Source organism: Homarus americanus, unplaced genomic scaffold (genome assembly GCF_018991925.1).
Source record: "Homarus americanus isolate GMGI-L3 unplaced genomic scaffold, GMGI_Hamer_2.0 scaffold19244, whole genome shotgun sequence".
In the NCBI taxonomy this organism is placed as follows: Eukaryota; Metazoa; Arthropoda; class Malacostraca; order Decapoda; family Nephropidae; genus Homarus; species Homarus americanus.
In genome coordinates this window covers 82,257-97,500 of record NW_024742923.1, presented here as the reverse complement: position 1 = coordinate 97,500, position 15,244 = coordinate 82,257, and the positions used below count along the sequence as shown (strand labels likewise).

General features: G+C 46.8%; 1 protein-coding gene across 6 annotated transcripts in view; it reads left to right on the top strand.

The window, feature by feature from the left end:
* Positions 1-7,584: 7,584 nt before the first annotated feature.
* Positions 7,585-15,244, top strand: part of LOC121877079 (leucine-rich repeat-containing G-protein coupled receptor 4-like) — a 64,269-nt gene continuing 56,609 nt past the window's right edge. The window contains exons 1-3 of one of the 6 annotated variants that reach the window (XM_042382709.1): positions 7,585-7,629; positions 9,368-9,881; positions 13,772-13,810. The gene's annotated coding sequence lies outside the window, so the exon portion shown is untranslated. Of the gene's footprint in view, positions 7,876-9,367; positions 9,882-13,771; positions 13,811-15,244 lie in introns of all 6 variants that reach the window. The other 5 variants (XM_042382711.1, XM_042382715.1, XM_042382713.1 and 2 more) reach the window with 5 other exon arrangements.

The window sequence follows — 15,244 nt, the reverse complement described above, 5'->3', positions numbered from 1 at the left end:
TTCCCCTCTCCAAGCACTTCAAACTAACACACACACAAAAGGCATCAGTGACTTAAGACAAACTGAAGACAATAAAGATGATATTAAACTCCATTGACGATGTGTTAGTGACGTCGTGACATCATTCCTCAACTTTGAAGATGTCACACACACACACACACACACACACACACACACACACACACACACACACACACACTTGAAGGATGACTGTGGTAGTCTTGGAGTAAAATAGTCATCTATCTTGGAGGGCCTTGGTGTTGTGAAGTTCATCCTTTAACACTAAGGTTGAGTTTGGTTTGGTTTGGTTGAGTTTTGGTTGAGGTTTGGTTGTTGGTTTGGTTTGGTTGAGTTTTGGTTGAGGTTTGGTTTGGTTTGGTTTGGTTGAGTTTGGATTGAGGTTTGGTTTGGGTTGATTTCGTTGGGTTAGGTTGGGTGAGGATTGGGTTGGGTTAGGTTTGGTTAGGTTAGGTTAGATAAGGTTAGGTTAGGTTCTCCAATTACTCATCCTCAAGTAGGGCAAGATCAAACCCCACGAGGAAGAGAAAGTACTGGAGGTATGGGTGTCTCTCTGGTGCTGGCCGTCTCCTCACGTATTTAGCCTTAGTAAATGTACCTGAACCATTCCTCACAGCATCTAGTTCACTATAAGGCTCATAATGGCGCCCTAGTGATCAACAATTGTACCAAGTTCTCGTGGTCGCTGTAATAGTTTAGAGAGAGGAACTAACTGCGCCTGGATGATGAGTAAGATGAAACTGGAAAACTGGAAATGATGGAAATCTGGAAAGGCTTGTTAGTCTTGTGTTTCCTCCAAGCGGTCACCTATCCAAGTACTAATCAGACATAATAACAGAACTAATATTTAATCTTCTTCATATCCTCTTCTTCCATCTTCTAATTTATTTATTACTTGTTCAATTCACATCAAGTTGATTCTTATCCCGTCGATGGTGGAAGGAGATTGTTGCTGGTGTCCAGGCCAGTGTGATCGAGACGTGATAGTGTTTGTTGATATCCCCGGCGAGTGGTCGCACGGGGCTGGGAGGGTTATCGAGGGATCTTGTCGTGATGGCCTGACGACCTGTAGAGACGTATCTGGCCACGCCTGTGTTTTGTCTGTGTGTTTGTGTATGTTTAGTTTTTGTTTTGGTGTTTTTGTTTTATGTGTGTTTCTTTGCGCGTGTATGTAATGAGGTTTGTGCTTGTGTATGTATCTATGTGCCAGTGTATGTGTCTTTGTGTGTGTGTGTATTTGTGCCTCTGTGCGTCTCACAGTGTGCACATTTGCCTCACGTGTGTATATAGGTGTGTGTTTTTCTTTCTCTCTCTCTCTCTTTATTACGTCACTGAGCCACACCCACCACTAACCAAACCTTGAGAGTGAGGCTGTGAGAGTCTTGAGGTGCTCTATGACTATGTGTGTGTGTGTGTGTGTGTGTGTGTGTGTGTGTGTGTGTGTTTGTGTGTTGGGTGTGTGTGTGTACCAGTTAAACACACAATCACTGTGTCTGTGTCTCTCTCTCTGGAGGCCACACTTACCCTGTTTATGTATTCGCTGATAGTTGTGAGATGAAGGAATTATTATTATTTATTATTTCTTCCTGTTATCCCCTTCACTCTTCACCTCCCTCCTCCTCTCCTCCTCACTTCTCCTCCTCTCATCCCTCCTCACCCCTTCTCTCACCTCTCACACTTCTCCGCAGTTTTGAGGTAAGGATAAGAAGGCCATCTGTCGACACCTTTTACATTGTCTTAATACATCAGGTTGAGGATAAGAATGATTTTAACATTTACGTTCAAGTCCTGCGTTGGACGGTGCAATCTACGTCACTACACTAATGTTTACCAATAGTCACCTGATGTGGATTGTGGTTGGTATGTTGGCCTTCCTGAGATACCTGTTGTTGATCATTACACCTGTGCTGGGTCGATGTCCTCTCTGGTGTGACGTCATTCAGTGGCGTGGATTACATTAAGACACTTTATCGTTGTTTTTCCCCTTGAGTTGACGCATGCATTGATCACCATGACGTAATGTTGACGTCAGGGCCTCCACGCTCTCTTAGCCGCCCTTGTTACTACAGTCCTGGGAAAAACAGAAGATACATATCACCAAAAACACTGACGGGATGAGATCACCAAGTGTATGGGGTCCTTGGGGTGTAATGGTGATGTCTTTGTTCTCACACGTAATGGTGATGTCAGTGTCTTTGTTCCCTCACACGTAATGGTGATGTCAGTGTCTTTGTTCCCTCACACGTAATGGTGATGTCAGTGTCTTTGTTCCCTCACACGTAATGGTGATGTCAGTGTCTTTGTTCCCTCACACGTAATGGTGATGTCAGTGTCTTTGTTCCCTCACACGTAATGGTGATGTCAGTGTCTTTGTTCCCTCACACGTAATGGTGATGTCAGTGTCTTTGTTCCCTCACACGTAATGGTGATGTCAAGGCTTCAATCTATATGGAATTACTCAACTCTCTCTCTCTCTCTCTCTCTCTCTCTCTCTCTCTCTCTCCTTGTGATTCTTGAAATGAAAGTTTTTGTAAAGGTAACCAGTGAAAGTAGTGTTGTGAGCCAGAAGAGAAAGTATGAAAGAATAACGATGATAGATGTGATGACGGGAGGAAATTAATCTCTATAATTAATCTCTATAATGCCACTGTAGTGTTGGAAATAATGATCAGAGCTGAACACCTATGGCAAATAAAAATGACTTTACATATTGAGAAAAATAAAATAAAAAAAATAAAATATAACTAATGAATCCAATTACAGTTTCAGGATACAACCATTAGCCAGACCTCAACCTCACCCCCCAAGATACAACCAACAGAATACAACCGCTGTACCCACAACTTCTCAGGTACAGTAATACAAACTTTAGCGATATATTACTTCACAGGCATGAAGGGCGACTGTTGTGTTAGTACCGTAAATAAACTCTTTGTTGGTTTATTAAAAATTTATAATGTGGAAAAAAATAAATTAAAGAAAACGGGGTCCCAGTTAGATGCTTATAAGGTGAAGGGGAGACTGATATATATTTAAACTTAATGTATATATATATAGTATTATACATCATATATCATACATAATACAGTGGAGATACATATATTCTTTATACTGAGACTACTGAGTGTCATGTGCCAGTTATTTGTCGCCCATACATACATACATACATACATACATACATACATACATACATACATACATAAAGCTTACTTATAACTCGTAGATGATAAAATAACTTTGATAAATGAGTAGAGATAATTATTTTAACACTTTAACATCACCTTAATTACTCTCTCAAAGGTAAAGTGGATTTAGTAGTTTATTATTAATGTTAGAAATATGTAACGAGCCCTCACCCTTCCTCGCCCCTCCCTTTCCTCCTGCTCCCTCTCCCTTCCTCCTGCCCCTCCCCCTCCCTTCCTCCTGCCCCCTCCCTTCCTCCTGCCCCCTCCCTCCTCTCCCTTCCCCTCCCTTCTCCTTCCCTGCCCCCCTCCCCTTCCTCCTGCCCCTCCCCTCCTCCCCTCCCTCCCTAGACAGACACACATACATACTGGAAAATGTTAATTTAGGTCATCATAATGTGTTTGGTTGTGATGAAGGTAAAGAGGGGAGGAGGGGGAGGGGGAGGGATGATGGAGGGGGGAAGGTAAGGAAGGATGGTGGGATTGGGAGAGAGGAGAAGGAGAGGGATGGAGGAGAGATGAAGGAGGGGAAGAATAGAGGAAGGGGTGAAGGATGAGGAAGGGATAGAAGGATGGTGGGATGGGGAGAGAAAGAGAAAAGGACGATGAGAAAGCCAAAGGGAAGGAGAGGAAAACGAGAGAGAGAGATAGGAAAAGTAAGAATAAGAAAAAATAAAGAATAGGGAAAAAAGAGACAAATGATAAAAGATAATTTATTCAAGACAACAACGAAGTGAAACCACATTAGAAAAGCATTATAATAACTCAGCCTCTAGTTACATAATACTTACAAAGAATTATAATACTGTACCATAACTAACCATCTAAGTTATTAATGGCTATATTTACCGCCTTCAACAACCACAAACGATACATTTTACATTATTTTTTATTATTAGATTAAGTTATTTTTTGCATTGTACTCGATCACCTTTATTTCCTCTACTGTTGGTTAGGTTAGGTTCACGGTCCCCTACCATCCTTCCCTCCTCCCACTCCCTTCTTCCTCTCCTCCCACTCCTTTCTCCTATCTTTCTTTCCTTCCCTTCCTTCTTTCCTCCTTCACTCCTTTATTCCTCCTTCTCCTTCCCTCCCTCTCTTCCCTTCTTCCCTTCTTCCTCTCCCCTTATTTTCTCCTCCCTTCTCCTTCATTCCTCCTTTTACCTCTCTCCTTATCCTTTCCTCTCCCTAACACCTCCACCTCCTCAATTTCTCTATCCCCTCTCCTCCCTTTTACCCCTTCTCTTGTTATCCTCTTCCTCTCACTTTCTTACCCTTTCTCCTTTCTCCCTCCCCCTTCTCCTCTCCCCGGCGTGAACGATATTGCAGCTTAAGTAATTTCTCTCTCTTCCACACAACTGACTACTTCCGCCCGATTGGCCCTGTGGGGCAAGAGGGTGGGGAGAGGGGAGGGTGTGGGGAGAGGGGAGAGGGGAGAGGGGGAGAGGGGGAGAGGGGTGGGGAGAGGGGAGAGAGGTGGGGAGGGGAGAGAGGTGTGGGGAGAGGGGGAGAGTAGTGGGGGAGAGGGGGAGGGGAGAGTGGTGGGGAGAGGGGAGAGGTGGGGAGAGGGGGAGAGGTGTGGAGAGGGAGGGAGGTGGGAGAGGGGAGAGTAGGGAGAGGGGAGAGAGGGGAGAGGGGTGGGAGGGGGAGAGGGGGGAGGGTGTGGGGAGGGGAGAGGGGAGAGGGGAGAGAGGTGTGGGGAGATGGGAGAGGGTGGGAGAGGGAGAGGGTGGGGAGAGGGGGAGAGGGGAGAGGGGAAGAGGGGGAGAGGGGAGAGGGGAGAGGGGGGGAGAGGGGAGTAGGTGGGGAGAGGGGAGAGTGGGGGGGAGAGGGGAGAGAGGGGGGAGAGGGTGGGGGAGAGGGGAAGAGGGTGGGGAGAGGGGGGAGAGAGGTGGGGGAGGAGGTGGGGAGAGGGGGAGAGAGTGGGGAGGGGAGAGAGGTGGGGAGAGGGGGAGAGAGGTGGGGGAGATGGGAGAGAGGGGGAGGGGAGGTGGGGAGAGGGGAGAGGGTGGGGAGAGGGGAGAGTGGGGAGAGGGAAGAGTGGTGTGGGGAGAGGGGGAAGAGGGGGGAGAGGGAGTGGTGTGGGGAAGGGGGAGAGGGTGGGGAGAGGGGGAGAGGGGTGTGGGGGAGAGGGGAGAGGAGGTGTGGGGAGAGGGGGAGAGTAGGGGAGGGGGAGAGAGGTGGGAGAGGGGGAGAGGTGGGGGAGATGGGGAGAGGGGGTGGGGAGAGGGGAGAGTGTGTGGGGAGAGGGGGGGAGGTGTGGGGAGAGGGGGAGGGTGTGGGGAGAGGGGAAGAGGGTGGGGAGAGGGGAGAGAGGTGGGGAGAGGTGTGGGGAGAGGGGAGAGAGGGGAGAGGGGGAGAGGTGTGGGGAGAGGGGGTAGAGAGGTGTGGGGAGAGGGGAGAGTGGTGTGGGGAGAGGGAGAGAGAGGTGGGGAGAGGGGGAGAGGGTGTGGGGAGATGGGAGAGGATGTGGGGGAGAGGGAAGATAGGTGGGGGGAAAGGAAAAGAGGGAAACAGGTGGGGAGAGGGGAGAGGTGGGGAGAGGGAAGAGGGTGGGAGAGGGAAGAGAGGTGGGGAAAGGAAAAGAGGGGAAACAGGTGTGGGGAGAGGGGGAATGGAGAGAGGTACTGGGAGAGGAAGGAGAGGAGAGAAAAAGAGAGAGAAAAAGAGAGAGTGAAGAAATGACTCAAGAAAGGAGGAGAAAAGTGAAAGGTGAAAGAAAGTATAGAAGAGGTGGAAAACAGGAGACAAATGAGAGAGAGAGAGAGATAAATGAGGGAGAGACAGAGACAGACAGAGGGAGGAACAGAGGGGAGGTAGAAGGAGGGGGGGGAGGAGAAGGGAAGCAGCGATGAGAGGCAAAGGAGAGAAAGAGAGGAAAATGGGAGACAAATGAGAGAGAAGGAGGGAGGGAGGGAGGGAGCAGAGATGAGATGCAAAAGAGAGAGATTGAAAGGAACATGAGAGAGAAAGAGAGAGAGAGAGATATATTTCAATCCTTACCCAAATAAAAAGAATAAATTTATGCATCGGAAAAGCAAACAAGTAAAGAAAAAACTCCATTATGGCGATTTTTTTTATCTTTTATATCCCGATAAAATTCTTAACCGCGAATAAAAATAAACTTATTAAAAATAGACCTGAAAAAATAAATCATTGTTAATGCGTAAAAATAAGTTTATTTGAATAACTTACCGTACCTCTCTCTCTCTCTCTCTCTCTCTCTCTCTCTCTCTCTCGGACATATTTTCCCTCAAGGATCGTCAAGGTTTTTCATAGACGTCCTTAATAAATGGATGAATTATGAGATTATTGATGATGCCGGGTTAGTTAGAGAGGGGGGGGGAGGTAGGATAGTGAAGGATGGTAGGAGAGTGATGTTGGAAGGAAGGAGGGAGGAGAGGAGAGGGGAAAGGGAGGAGGGGTGAAGGAAGGGAGGGAGCGTAGGAGAAGGAAGAGAGAGAGGGTAAGGGAAGGAAGGGAGGTAGGGTAGGGGAAGGGAGGGAGCGTAGGAGAAGGAAGGAAGGGAGGGAGGGTAAGGGAAGGAAGGGAGGGAGGGTAGGGGAAGGAAGTGAGGAAAAGGGGAGAGACGGTTTATAAGGAAGTGAGAGAAAGGAGATGAAGTGAAAGAGAAGAGAGAGAGAGAGAGAGAGAGAGAGAGAGAGAGAGAGAGAGAGAGAGAGAGAGAGAGAGAGACAACGTAAAATGAACTGACAATTGGACACACAGAGTAAGGATCGTGCCCAGACAGTCGTGTGTGTTAGACGTCATTCACTGCCTCTCATGACCAGACGTGTGCATCCCCAGTCCCCAGGTAGGGAGGTGGGGTACTGAGAGAGGGGGACTGGTCAACGTTGGGGCTGGAGTGGGTTTAGATGGGAGTTGGTCAAGGTGGGGTGCTGGGAGGGGTGTGGTGGGGAATAGTGAAGGTGGGGAAGGAGGGAAAGGACACAGTAAAGGCAGTGGACGTCACCATCTCCCTCCCAATAGTCCCACCACGACGACGCCACCCTCAGCCAAAATTGGTGTCATCGAGAGAGGGTCATTCGGGTCCCAAACACTAAGAATCCTTCCCTGGTCCTGATTCACCTTCCAACACCTCATCTTTACTCCTCCAAGGGATCGAATCCTCCTCCAAACCCGACAGAACGCGGATCGAAGTCCTTCTAATCGTCGAAAGAGTTACCAAATGGTCGAGTGGGGTCAAGCGGGCCATAAGCTGCCGCCACGGGAGAATTCTCTCTGACTTTCTGCGGCGACAGAGAGAGGAGAGAGAGAGATTGGGGAGGAGGAGGAAGGGGTGTTGAGGGGGCAGGCATTGAGGGGGGCAGGGGAGGGGGGGGAGGTGTGGGCGCGCGTCTGCTGGGTGAGCCCTGACAGTGGCACTCAGACCGCGGGCGAGTGTGGACGCGTATCGACGGCCCTCTCAGTGGGTACCCGTGAGGGGCAGTGAGCGCCCCGCCTCGCTTCATCTCCTTGCCCTGGGATGTGGCTGCCCCCTCACGGCGACAGTCACACCTCCTCCCTACGACGCTCTCCTGTCTCAGAAACATAGTGAAAGACAGAATGAACGAGGAACTCTCAGAAACGATTATTAAAAGTGAAGGGTGATTACTAGGAAGAACGTGACAGATATACACAAGTTTCCCCTTCACGTGGAAAACAGTGTGGTGAGGTGACCGAGACTCGAGAATTAATTAGTGATAAATTTAACTATCTCTGCCTCATCCTTTCGCCTGGCGTTTATTCCAGGGAAGGGGTCACCGTTCGCCCGTCCTGTGACCACATCTCACCCCTTCCTTAGTCCACTTGCTCAACTAGACTCTTTCTGCGCCGCCGTCACCATCTGGTTGATTAAGGAGATGTCTAATACTGTGGAATAGTTGTGTGATTAATAGATGAGGGGGAGTGTGACGGGTGAGGGGGAGTGTGACGGATGAGGGGGAGGTGACGGTGGTGAGGGGGTGACGGACGGATGAGGGGGGAGGGAGGTGAGGGGGACGGGTGAGGGGAGGATGGATGAGGGGGTGAGGGTGAGGGGGGAGACGGTGAGGGGAGGGGAGGATGAGGGGTGAGGGGGTGAGGGAGGGGACGGATGAGGGGCTAGTGGTGACGGGTGAGGAGGACGGATGAGGAGGGGGAGGGATGATGAGGGGTAGGGGGAGGTGAGGGGGAGGGGGAAGGGTGAGGGAGAGGGGTAGGTGGAGGTGAGGGGAAGGACGGGTGAGGGGAGAATGGTGAAGGGGTAGTGGACGGTGAGGGGTAGTGGACGAGGAGGAGGAGATGAGGTAGACGGATGACGGATGAGGGGTAGTGTGGACGGTGAGGGAGGGTGAAGGGGTGGAGGTGACGGAGGGAGGGTGACGGATGAGGGAGGTGACGACGGGTGAGGGGAGTGGTGAGGGGGGGGAGGTTGAGGGGAGGGACGGATGAGGGGAGTGACGGGTGAGAGGGTGAGGGAGGGGAGGTGAGGGGAGGGGACGGTGAGGGGGAGTGTGACGGATGAGGGGGTAGGTGGACGGTGAAGGGTGACGGATGAGAGGAGGTGAGGGGGGAGGGGGAGGGACGGTGAGGGGGTGACGGGGGAGGAGGGTGAGGGGTAGTGTGACGGGTGAGGGGTAGTGTGAAAGAGGGGAGGACGGGAGGGGAGGTGACGGGTGACGGGTGAGGGGTAGTGTGACGGTGAGGGAGGTGACGGGTGAAGGTGTGACGGATGAGGGGAGGTGACGGTGAGGGGTAGTATGACGGATGAGGGAGAAAATGTGTTGAGGGTAATGGGGTGAGAGGTAGTGTGACGGTGAGGGGGAGGACGGTGAGGGAAGAGTGTGACGGTGAGGTGTAGTGTGACGGATGAGGGGTAGTGCGGGTGAGGGATAGTGTGGCGGGTGAGGGTAGTGACGGGTAAGGATAGTGTGACGGATGATGGGGGTACTGTGACGGGTGAGGGGGGAGTGTGATTAATAGACGGCAGAAGAGGTTCTGTGACGGATGAGGGAATACTGTGACTGATGAAGGAATACTCTGACGGATGAATAACTACTGTGACGGATGACGTAGAGACGTTTAAACCTGTACTAACCTGAATTAGCATTTTTTAATAACCCTCTTTTCTAATATAAAGTAAAATATATATAAAAAAAGGACTTATTTTTATATATCTCTTACAGAATATACCATAGGTCTATATAATATATTTCCCGTGAGAAATATACCAGCTGGGAGATATATATACGTGAGAAGGAAAGAGAATTTACACGTTGCTAGAAATGTATAAATGACTGAATACCTGATACTATAAACGTTTGAACTTGATGGTGATGTGAAAAAAAAAACAATTGAAAACTATAGACGAATAAATTTCATCTCATAAATATTAATTAAAAACTTTGACCCAATATTTTAAAAAGTCGTCAAAATTACTGAACATTTAATCATAAAAACTGTGTATATATTTGGATGTGTTTCAATTTTATGTGAACTAAAAGACATAATTTCGTCCTTTTTCCTAAACCTGGAACAGTGAAAATTCGGTCAGACAAACACCGTATTAGACCGACGCAGCTGATCCGTATTACACCAACCCAGTGACTAGGTTTTTGTGGGGTGGGAAAAAGAAACTGAAAATCATTCTCTGACAACACAATCAAGATTAGGCCTACCCTAGTGAGGCCTATCTCCTTGGTGAGTTGGATGTCTGGCTTATATTTTTTTATGTGTTTGTTGTTTATTGATAAATTTAATGACATGAAGGTAAATCTCCTACTATAAATAACATTGGATTATCTGAGGTTTAGACACCACTAATAATTTCGCCTAACCTAACCTAACGCTAACGCAATCTAACGCTCACCTAACCTAACCTAACGTAACCTAACCTAACCTAACCTAATCTAAAACTAACCTGATATCATCTAACTTAACCAAAATTAACACAAACCTAACCTAACTTAATTTAATCCTACCCTACTCTAGTACCCTACCCTACCCTACCCTACCCTACCCTACCCTACCCTACCCTACCCTAGTACCCTACCCTACCCTACCCTACCCTCACTCAACTACCCTAGTACCCTCACCATCTACCCTAGTCTCATCTACCCCTAAGTATTACTCCCTTATCATTCCCTACTCCTACCCTACCTCCTACCTCCATTAGATAGCGTTCGGATGATTAATCTCCAGGCAACATAAACCTCTAAAGGGGGAGGAGGAGGAGGGGGGGGGGGAGCTATTCTTCAAGTGATCCATAAAAAATAATATTTCTTCGTATGTGAACTTAATTGTCTTTTCCCTAAGCCTAATAAAACCTTTTCTTATCTTTTATTTGCTTTTTTATTTAATTTTTTCTTTGTTTTATTTTTCTTCCTTTGTGTTTTTTATTTATTTTTTGTTGGGCTTCGCATATACTGTCGTGTCGTGTTGGATATAAGCCAACGACTCCCAGTGCCATTGTCAGAAAAGGTGATCCATCCTCTTCTCTCTCACTGCCGACGACCCGAAGCTTTCTTTTCTCTCACTGCCGACGACCCGAAGCTTTCTTTTCTCTCACTGCCCGACGACCCAAAGCTTTCTTCTTTCTCACTGCCGACCTAAAACACCTTCTTTCTCGACCCCCAGCTTTCTTCCTCTCCTGCCTGACAGCCCAGCTTTCTTCTCTCACTGCCCGACGACCCAAGCTTTCTTCTTTCTCACTACCGACATTAAAGCTTTCTTCTCTCACCGCCACCGACGACCCAAAAGCTTTCTTTTCTCTCTCACTGCCGACGACCCAAAGCTTTCTTCTTTCTCACGCCATTGACCCAAAGCTTTCTTCTCCTCCTCCTGCCGACGACCCAAAGCTTTCTTCTCTCACTGCCGACGACCCCAAACTTTCTTCCTATCTCTGCCCGACGACCCAAAAGCTTCTTTTCTCACTGCCCGACGACCAAGCCCGACGACCCAAAGCTTCTTTCTCTCTGACGACTCACTGCCGACGACCCAAAGCTTTCTTCTCTCACTGCCTGCGACGCCCAAAGTTTTTCTCACTCCGACGACTCCAAAAGCTTTTCTTTTCTCTGCTGCCGACGACCCAAAGCTTTTTCTCACTGCCAACTTTCTCTCTCACTGCCGACGACCCAAAGCTTTTCTCTCTCACTGCTGACGACCCAAAAGCTTTTTCTCTCTCACTGCCCGACGACTACGACCAAAAGCTTTCTTCTCACACCTGCCCGACGACCCAAAGTTTCTTCTCACTGCTGACGACCCAAAGCTTTCTTTCTCACTGCCGCCGACCCCAAAGCTTTCTTTTCTCTCACTGCCGACGACCCGACCCAAAGCTTTCTTCTCTCACTGCCCGACGACCAAAAGCTTTTCTCTCCTGCCGACGACCCAAAGCTCTTCTTCTCACTGCCTGACGACCAAAAAGCTTTCTTTTCTCTCACTGCTGACGACCCAAAGCTAAACCTTCTCTCTCACTGCCGACGACCCAAAGCTAGCTGTCTTCTCCTCTCACTGCCCTTGACTGGCTTTCTTCTCCTGCGCCCACGACGACCCAAAGCTTTCTTCTCTCTCACTGCCCGACGACCCAAAGCTTTTTCTTCTCACTGCCGACGACCCAAAAGCTGTCTTCTCTCACTGCCCAACGACCCAAAGCTTTCTCTCTCACTTTCTTCAACGCTTTTCTTTTCTCACTGCCTGACGACCCAAAGCTTTTCTCTCTCACTGCTCGACGACCCAAAGCTTCTCACTGCCGAACCTTTCTCACTGCCCAACGACCCAAAGCTTTTTCTCTCACTGCCCGACGACCCAAAGCTTTCTTCTCTCACTGCCCAACTTGACAAAGCTTTTCTTCTCTCACTGCCGACGACCAAGCTGTCTTTTTTCTCACTGCTGACGACCCAAAGCTGCCTTCTCAATACCAACGACGACCAAACTTACTTCTTCTCTGCCGACGACCCAACGCTTTCTTCTTTTCTCACTGCCGACGACCCAAAGCTTTCTCTCTCACTGCCCAACGACCCAAAGCTTTCTTCTCACCTGCTGCCAACGACTAAACTTTCTCTCACTGCCGACGACCCAACCTTTCTTCTTTCTCACTTCTTCCTCTCTCACTGCACTATCTACTCTCTGTAACACCTTGAGGAACACCATCACCTCCTCTCTGTCACCACAAACCACCTTTCTCAGTTCTATCTGTTCAGTAGCAAAGAAAATTGAATCTGGTTAGGCTAGGTTATGTTATGGTTAGGTTAGGTTATGTTATGGTTATGGTTATGGTTTAATTGGGCTTAAAGTCATTAACCATCATCCTTCCCCTTCCTACCCTCTCCTCTCCCTCCCTGTCCCTCCTCCACTTTCTCCCTCCACCCACCTCTTCTGCCTCTTTTCCTCCCTCTCCTCTCATCCCTTCATCTAAGCCAGATTTCTCTCTCTCTCTCGACAGCGTATCTAACTGGCTCACTTAAACATCGACTAAATATGGCGCTGGAATTACTATGGAGCTCGACCGTAGCTGGAACTCGACCGTAGCTAGCACTCGACCGTAACTAGAACACGATCGTAACTAGAACTCAACCGTAACTAGAGGCGTTCTCTTACCTCAGTTTAGAATAGGGAAACAAAATATTCAACATAGGAACCCTGTAGTATCCGGCCCCCTGTAGTATCCGGCCCCCTGCAGCTGACCCGTGACCGTCGCTAGACAGGAAAAATTACCGTAGCTAAACTTCTTCACTGTAAACAATTTGTGTATCAAGTTTGCCCCTCGTGGGTGTTGTTTACCTGTTGTTTAACTCTTGTTTACATTATTTTGTAGACAACTGGGAGGCAAATTATTTGTTTGTTTAATGAATTGGAAACTCGGTTGGACCCACAGTTCATTTTGGGGTTATTATTTCAGTGAGATTGACTTTATAATATGTGTGTGTGTGTGTGTGTGTGTGTGTGTGTGTGTGTGTGTGTGTGTGTGTAAACTTTAGCTCCCAGCGAACAACAAACTTTACGACTGTTTCCCTTCCCAAAAAGGTTGTAATATAATTTTTTTTTCCTACAAGCGCCATTTATTTACAAGCATTTCCATGGCAACAAATCCTTCGGTGAGGAACATTTTAGAGAGAAACTTTTCGGCGGGAACTATTTTACCGAGAATTATTTCTATTGGAAATAAGTTTTGATGGAAATAATTTTGCGGGAAATAATTTGGCAGGCATTAGTTTGGAAGGGGAAATATTTTAATGGGAATAACTTTAGCGGGAAGTATTTTAACAGCGATCGTTTTGGCTGGAGGAAAGGAGTGTGACTGGAACTATCTTGGCGGGAAATATTTTTGGCGGGAAACATTTTTGGCGGGAACCATTTTAGCGAGAAACATAGTTGTCATTAGCCTTGTCAACCTGAGCGAACCGTTTCATATTTCTACTCTTTCGTTATTACTTCCCAGAAATCAAAAGACTAAAAATAAATAAGAGAAAACAAGGGAATTCTTAAATTTATTCATGATCGTGATAGTAGTAGTAGTAGTAGTAGTAGCTTCTCTCTTTCATCTTTGTTCTTAATTTCCTCTCCATAATAATTCTATTTTCTCTCTCTTTCAGACGATCTTCGTATTGTGGATTAAAGACTTCATACACAAGGTATTTATTATTATTATTATTTTTATTATTATTGTTTTATTTATTGTTATTATTATTATTGTTGTTATTGTTATTATTGTTGATGTTATACTTGTTCCTGTTGTTATTGTTGTTGCATTTATACTCTTTTTTTTATTAATGCAATTTATATAATTCGTTCTCTGGTACAGTACGTAATTATTATTTTTTTTTTACAATTAATCTCATATATTTTCCACATTATTTTTTTTATACCGTACTTCATTATTATACTTTCCATTAAACTTTCTCAATATTTTATCATAATTTCGCCGTAATACTTTGCTTATTCTCATTATACTTTTCCATAAAACTTCCTATGCTACTTTTCTATCATACTTTCTATAATACTTCACATATACTTTCTATAAAACTTTTCCATCACGCTTTCTATAAAACTTTTCCATCACGCTTTCTATAAAACTTTTCCATCACACTTTCTATCAGACTTTTCCATCACACTTTCTATCAGACTTTTCCATCATACTTTCTATAATACTTTGGGAGCGTGTGAGGGATGTGGTCTGTGTTTTATTGTCTTGTAAAACTTTCTATTTTCAAGTCGTAAGGCTCTTCCTGGTCAGGGCTCTTGAAGAGATAAGAGACAGTATACGAGAGATGGAGACAGAGAGGAGACACAGAGAGAAGGCGAGACAAAGAGATAGAGAAAATTAGGATGGCAAGAGAGGTGTGTATGTATGAGAGAGAGAGAGAGAGAGAGAGAGAGAGAGAGAGAGAGAGAGATACCCAACTAAGATAGCATAAGAGAAAGTAGGAGAAATAGAGAGACCCTACTGTACCTCACACGATCTCTAGACAGTGAGAGAGAGAGAGAGAGAGAGAGAGAGAGAGAGAGAGAGAGAGAGAGAGAGAGAGAGAGAGAGGAGGTTTCTCACGGATCTAGTCTACCTGTGTATGTGAGTCAAGGTCACCTCACTTGAAGTCTCCCCAAGTTCTTGCGTCAAATTGTCCTCTTAAATTCGTGTCTCTCTTAACTTACGACACAAAGATGGATTCTCGTAGACCTACCCTAACCTAAGCCTACCCTAACCTAACCTAACCTAACCTAACCTAACCTTAACCTAACCTAACCTAACCTAACCTAACCTACAGCGTATCATGGTGTCTAATTTCTACTTGTGTTATACCATAGAGAAATTGTTGACTGGGTTGGTCTTGTTACAGAGAGAAAGAGAAAGTGAGACAGAGAGAGAAGTGGAGTGAAAGGAGAGAATGAATATGTATAGAGAGAGAGAGATAATGTGAAATAGTGAAAGAAAGAGGAAAGGAGAAAGTAAAATTAGGTTAGAGACAACAAGTGAGAGAGAGAGAGAGAGAGAGAGAGGGGGAAGAGAGTGAGAGTTAAAGTCTAATGGAGAGCGAGTTGCCAGCTTCTCACTCACTAGGTGTTGACCC